The 7,554-nt window shown below is 37.6% G+C and overlaps 1 pseudogene; it reads left to right on the forward strand.

The window, feature by feature from the left end:
• The first annotated feature begins 439 nt into the window (after nucleotides 1-439).
• Nucleotides 440-1,022, forward strand: LOC118622885 (annotated as a pseudogene).
• The last annotated feature ends 6,532 nt before the right edge of the window (nucleotides 1,023-7,554 follow it).

Below are 7,554 nucleotides of genomic sequence, written 5' to 3' on the forward strand. Positions count from 1 at the left end.
CTATGTATTTATTACAAGTTAGAATATCAGAACCATATAATTTTAAGAACTCTCAGGTGATAGATAAGATAATGTCCTCAATGGTCCCTTCTTTAGCAGAAAAACTAAGAAATCTCAGTGCTCTAATAAAATAGTTATGTTTTCTTATTTATGTGAAGGCCAAAACCAGGAAGCTGATGTTTCTACATATAGTTATGCTTCGTGTTATTTTTTTTAGTTACTGGTTTTTTGGACCCTGCTCCCCTACAGAATTTTAGTGCTTGACATGAGGGGAAAGGCAAAGAGAACCATATTGGAAAGGTTTGGCTGTCAGTTATAAAGTGACCCATTTCCCTCATTTTATTTTATTATTATTTTTTTTGGTCACATTCTATAGGTATTTTGTCCACCTAAACTTTTAAAAGGTTGCTGCCTTTTCTTTCACTGCTAGGGCAGCAGCATGAGTATGTTCAGGCTTTGAAAGAGGCTTTCCTCCAGGGTCCTGCCCTGCGGCCAAGGAAGGTCTGGTTGTACCCCAGTGAGACAATGAAATCACCAGTGCCAACTCCTGTCAGCAGATTTGGAAGTTGATCAGAGATGGGATGATCGTCTCGAAGCCTGTGACTGTCCATTCCTAGTCGATGCCGGAAAAACACCTTGGCCCCAGGACGGGAAGGCCTATGGGCATAGGTTAGAAGAAGGGTACTGCCAAAACTCAAATGCCTGAGATAGTAACCAGGATGAGGAGGATGAGAATTCTTTATGGGCTACTCAGAAGATACTATGAATCTAAGAAGATTCACCATCACAGGTACCACAGCCTGTACCTGAAAGTGAAGGGTAACAGGTTAAAAAACAAGCAGGTTGATGGAATACATCCATTAGCTGAAGGCAGATAAGACCTGCAAGGAGCTCCTTGCTGACCAGGCTGGTGCCCACAGGGCTAAGACCAAGGAAGCTGGCAAAGGCAGGGAGAGCGGCTCCAGGTCAAGAAGCAGGAAATTATCAAGACTCTGTCCAAGGAGGAAGAGACCATGAAATAAAACTCTACCTCTCTGACCTGTACCTAGTGGCCTTGGCAATTAATGGATCAATCATTCAATAAAGTAGCCTTCCTAAAAAAAAAAAAAAAAAAAAGGCTGCTGAGATGTGAAATCTACTTACGTTTCCACAAGGAGAAGAAAATACAGTTTTCTGGTGTGCCATAATATGCCATCCAGTGGCTTGACTTTCAGAAAGAAAATTTTCAAGTCATCTACAATTCAGGATTTGCAATCCACAGGAGATGATAATAGTTGCAATGTTTTCTTTCTGACCTTTATGAGCTTCTGAATGCTTTAACTTAAAATGTTTCCTAACTTTTGGTAATTAATAAGTGGAGAGTCATAAAAATTAGAAAACATGACAGTTGGAAGGCATGTTCCTTTATTTTACAGACGTTACCAAGACAGACCTGCCTGGGCAGGTTTTGCTCAGTGGTTAAAGCGCCCCCTGCAGACCAAAGGGTGCGGGTTTCATCCCCCACTCCAGTCATGCCCTGCAGAAGACCATGGATCGACATTGACCTCTTTTTCTCTCTTACTGTCTCCCCCTTCCTCCTTTCCACTCTATCTAAAAAAATCAATGGACAAATATCTTCAGGTGAGGTTAATAACCAACCAAACAAACAAACAAACAAAAACCAAGACAGACCTAATAGAGAAAGTGACTTGACAGAGCCACAAAGCTAATTAGTGAAAGACAGTAATTTTTATTTTTTTTATTTTTTTTTATGAATTTATTTATTTATTTTTTTGTTACAGATATTTTACCTTTTTACCCCATTGGCACCCCCCACCCCACCCCACCTCCGCCCCGTCCCCGGCTTAGTTGTCCATGTCCATTGGTCATGCATACATGCATATAAGTTCTGTGGTTTATCTCTTCCCACCCCCCACCCCCCATCCCCTCTTCTGAGGGATGTCAGTCTGTGCCCTACTTCCATGTTTCTGGGTCTACTGTATTCCTCAGACTGTTATGTTCATTATATTCCGTATATAAGTGAGATCATGTGGTATTTGTCTTTTTCTGCTTGGCTTCTTTCACTAAGGATAATACTTTCCAGGTCCCTCCATGTCGTCTCAAAGGATGAGAGATCTTTCTTTCTTACCGCTGCATAGTACTCCATTGTGTATATGTACCACAGCTTTTTTATCCATTCAAGACAGTAATTTTTAAAATTATCATCCCCAACTGATAATGAGCCATGAGACAATATAAAATGATAAATAAAAAATTAGATCAATCCAAGGAAACATGGATTTTACCATAGATATACCATAAACACTGGATACACCAGAAATTAGTGCATTAATCTGGACATATGATCTTGATCTTTCAACAGATTTCATCTAGGAACAAAACATCAATTTTTATTAAAATCTCCCATACAAAGTTGTAGAATCTGTGGTTAAGGAACACTTTCTTTCTTTTCCTTTTTCTGAACTAATTTTTCTTTATTGATTTTAGAGAGAAAGGAAGGGAGAGGGAGAGAGAGAGAGACATCGATGAGAGAGAACTTTGATTGGCCACCTCCTGCATGCTCCCCACCAGGGATCAGGCCCACAACCTGGGCATGTACCCTGATGAGGAATCGAACTGGAGACTTCTTGATGCATGGGTCGATGCTCAACCATTCAGCCATGCTGGCCAGGCGAGGAACACTTTCCTTGATTGTGGGAGTGCGGTGGCACTCAGGATTGTGACAGACCAAGTTATAGGAGTTGGCACAGGGTTTGGCTATGTGCTATTAGAGAATAGAATTCAGATGCTGTTCCTGTTGCTCCTAACTGATGGGAAGAAAACTCGTGTCACGTATTCTGTTAATAAAGAAAAATTAAAATAAAATTTAAATCCCAGTTTGAAGAATGTCAGTACATCTAAGCAGAGGTTTAATTTTACTTCAAAAAATGTAGGAGAAATTCTCAAGTTTACTTATTGGAGAAGATGCTGTTCTTATTAAGAAGGAAAACAAAAGGCTAGAAGAAAAGTGAATTAATTTAGAAACACAAAAAAACAGAAGGAGGCATCTGAGACTTACTTTGTTCCTACTGAGTACTGATAATAAAAATGTGATAAAAGTATGCTACCCTTCCCCCGATAAAAAAAAAAAAGTTCTTTCTGAACCTTCTCTTCCTTATCAGTAAAATGAAGGATTTGAATGAGATATCCAGATCTCTCACTATATGATCTCTGAACCTAATAGCCCATATTATAAACCACTAAAATTGAGGCAGGAAGTATTAACATAAAGTTAAATGTATTTATATTCTCAAAAATTACCTTATTATTTCACCCAGTGTATCCTCCATGTTGGCATCTTTTAGATGGTGAAGGTATGTTTAAAACATGCTTCATTCCTCAGCTTGTTCTTTATATTTTCCATTGTGAACAACCAGGATAAGTCTGATTCATTGCTCCTATGAATTGGAAACATGTAGGCTGTTCTTTATGAAGGTTTCCCTACAGATGCACATAGTATCAAAGATGTATCCATTGAGAAGTTTCATACATGAGTTAACATGCAATGATACTTAAAAGCAGTAAATACTCTGTAGAGATTTTACTATAAAAGTGTATTCATAATAATGTTTTTCTTATACTCTGTTTAGTTTTATATTTAGATTTTAGTATTGACTAGTTCCTATAGTTTTGAGTAACATAACATAAGGGGTTGATACCTTCTCCTTGATCTTAGGTTTATCCTTTAAGGCTTGCAATTTGATTACCTTCATTATTCTTGGCTGGTGTAATTATAAATGTGATTAGTAGCAATAAAATATAGTCATACTGTTTATAAAACCAACCTGTGGATTTTCCACCTCAAAAATTCAGTAGTTAACTTCTCTGAGCAAGGCCCTGCTTACATTGCTTTTAATTCTACACATATATTTTGCAACTAACCACCCCTTTACAACCCATTAGTCACCTTATCCCCTTGCTATTCCAACTCCACTCTGATGCATTTTAAATGTCTCAATAGTAAATCAATATTTCTAGCTCCATATTAATTTATTATGGTGAATTGTGAGTTTTACAAATAAATACTTAGTTCCTATATTTTGTTACACTCTGGTGATACCAAGATAAATGAGGTATAGTTTCTGATGACCAGTTTAAGATAAAAAATAGACATTTAAATTGATAATTACACTAAACTGTGTTGAGTACTATGAAAGAAATATTTACCCCTAACTGTGGGATTGTTACTTGGACAGTAGCTTTATAGATTGGTATTCCTTGTAGGAAATGATCAGGCAGAGAGAAAGGAAAAGTTCTGCATCTAGAGAGAGGGGACAAATAAAACACAGATACTATAGTGATGTAAATTATATCATATGAATGCAATAATTTAGCAGAAGTTGAATCACCTAGGGGTACTGATGTGCTGGAACTGAACCCTACTGGCATAGAACAACTAATTGTGTGCATCATTCTCCAAAAGCATCTCTAATGATATCACTTTAGTAACTTGATATTGGCCATGCTGGGAGTATTACCATGATGGAAACTGGCAAATTTCCAATGTTGTCCTCTTTCCCCCTCTTACCCATTTCTCTGTCTTTCTCTCTTTCTTTGTATCCTGGAGATTTGGTTATTAAAAATTTACCAAGACACCACTCTTTGGTAGTAAAATGTTTTTAATACAATGACACACTAGGATGCATGCAAAAACATGCAGAACTAACTGTGACTTAGCCGTTGTGGGCATGAGCCTGAAAGTATTTCTCCCATGTTCACCAGGGGACATTGCTGTCCTCTAAAGCTTGGGAAACACTGACAAACACCTGATAGGAAGTCTCTGAGGATTCTGCGGTGGACAAATGACTGATGATTTGTATTAGAAAGAAATTGGTGACCAGGAAACCAGTAACTATGTATGGTTTATAAAAAAAACAGAGAAGCTTTCCTTCTTTTCTGGGAGTTCTCAAATTGATTGCTAGGAGGGGTGTTGAAGAGAAAAGGAACACATCAAAATCAGATGCAGTGCCCATGTGTTCTAGAGACTTTTAGGAATTGAAGAACAGTCAAGAAGGTAATCTGGATGGGAGTTACTTCTATTTTGCCCCAGGTCTAGCAGGACGATTCCTACAGCACAAGGAAGGAAGCTTTTGTCATTTCTGTATTGAAGGATAATGTCAATGAGTGGCTGCCACTGTCAAAATCTGGAATACTTATAAAAGGAGAATTTGGAGGAGAAGAGTGGAAGACCTTCAATTATGCATATAATTGCATAGAATATACCTCGTTGAACTATACAATGTATTAGTTTGACAATGGGGCAAGACAATGACTTAAGCCAAGCTGGCAAAGCGCTGTCAACACTTTATAAACTGTTGAAATAACTTCTTTATCAGTAGAGCATTGCATTGTCTCGCCACTTAACTTTCACAACTTTATCTTCTTTGAACTATTTAATTTCTTATTATGCTCTTCAGTGCTTGGCAGATAGATGCGTATAAAATGACATAATGGACCTTTTATGGGCCATTCAACGGGTGATCTTTGAACTCATATTGCTAAGTAGTCTGTGGAAAAATAAGCCATTTTAGCACAATTTTAAAAGCAATCTGCATTTCAAAACCACCCCAATGGTGTATTTATGGGATCTAGTAGACATTATACATTGTTAAACTTTTTAAAAATGATATGAGAATCTGTCAAGTTTAGAAAGGAGAGATTATATTCCATTCAGGTCACTGACCATAAATTTGATGACTGAGTTCTGGTATATCACCTTTCTCACAGTCATTTTGGTAGCACTCTAAGGGTCTAAAAAGATTCAAATTAAGTAAACTGGTAATGTAACTGTACTCCAGATGAGTTGGTTTAAGCATTAAAGCCATAGATTTAAGAACCCTTATATAGGTAGATTAAATGTGAAGTACCAGCTTCCAACTCTACTCATCCTTAGAAGTATGAAGTTTCTGAGTGTCTGTAGTAACAGGGATGGGGATACTATGTAGTTATATAAAACTCCTCTGCTCTGGATAATCCTCCATCAATAAGGGAGAAAGGAGGTCAGAGTAATATTACTTTAACTCTTGAGCCTATGAATATCCAAGACAAGATTAGAAAGAAATCATGCTAAGAAGTATAGAGTCTGAGATTTTTACCATAGTTGACAGATAAAAAATGGCTCTGCCACACGTTCATAGATGCTGGCAGAAGACAGAGGGCCCCTGTATCAGAAACAAAGTACTTGATTACTCACAGATCACTATGCAGCATGAGTTTCAGTTTTTGCCTTGGTTCTTCCCCAGTGCCCTGTAATAGACAGAACCTAAGGTGAGCCTTTCGCCTACAATGATTTTCATCTCCTGATGTTCATGCTTTTGTTTAATCCCTTCCCCTTGAGAGGGGGAGGAATCTATGACTTGCTTTTAACCAGAAGAATATAGTAAACATGATAGAATAATCTTCTTATAGTTAGGTGACAAATACAGCAAAGTCCGTAGCATGTCACACATATGATTACATTATACAAAGAAAGCCTGTCTTAGCAGATCGAGCAGGAGACTAACCAAATATATGGGCTAGATGAAGTCAATCGTCATGTTGGAAAAACCTTGTCAAGGACTTGTGAACAGCCTCTGGTCAACAGCAAGTAAAACCTAGTGTCCTCAGTCATACAACCATCGTAATTGCCAGTAAACTGAAGGAATTTGGAAGCCGATTCTTCCTCTCTTAGGTCTCCAAATGACAAGACACCCTGGCTGACACCTGAACAGAGGACCCATGGAAAGTGTTAGATAATAGCTACATGTTGTTTTAAGCCCCAATGATTGTGGTAATTTGTTATGTGATGCAAAACAAACAAACAAACAAAAACAAACAAACAAAAAAACCACTGCCAATGTCCTATGGGAGTAATACAGAAGCAGACTTAGGTGGATGCTAAACACACAGTGGGTTTGTGTCACAGCTGATGAAAACCCCAGATTAGGAAATCCTAATCTCATATAAGAGATTTCTATCAAACCTGCCTAAACTTTTTCTTCAGAAGGATATATTACTTTTATAATCCTGAACAGCAACCAGATCTGCCCTCTGGCCATGAGGAAAACACTGTCTTCATCTTCCAAGACAGTTTGCTATACACATATCCTTGAAAAAGTAGTCTAGGACAACTACTGTCGCAAGATGTACTATGGAGAATTATTGCCAGCAGCTCCGAGGTTCTTCTAGCACTCCAGGTAAATTTCTATACACTTAGCATTATACAGTTATGCAGAACAGACCACTGTAATGTCTCATCCATACCAAAAGGTTCTTTTGGGGCTATAAAATGGTAGAGAGATAACTGGGCTATTTTATAAAATAACATTTATCTCTAGTTTCTTTCTTGATCAATTTAAGGTACAGTCACTATTACTAATGTTCAGGTAAAATTATACTCTGGTGCAGAGCAGCTATTGGAATGTGCGTGAAATTAAAACACATCCATAAGAAGAAAAAAAGGACAATGTTAAGTTCTAACTTGCCTCTAATATAAAGAAGATATAAATGTATTATTCCTTTTCTCAGTACTTAAAA

Source organism: Molossus molossus, unplaced genomic scaffold, assembly GCF_014108415.1.
Source record: "Molossus molossus isolate mMolMol1 unplaced genomic scaffold, mMolMol1.p scaffold_m16_p_9, whole genome shotgun sequence".
In the NCBI taxonomy this organism is placed as follows: Eukaryota; Metazoa; Chordata; class Mammalia; order Chiroptera; family Molossidae; genus Molossus; species Molossus molossus.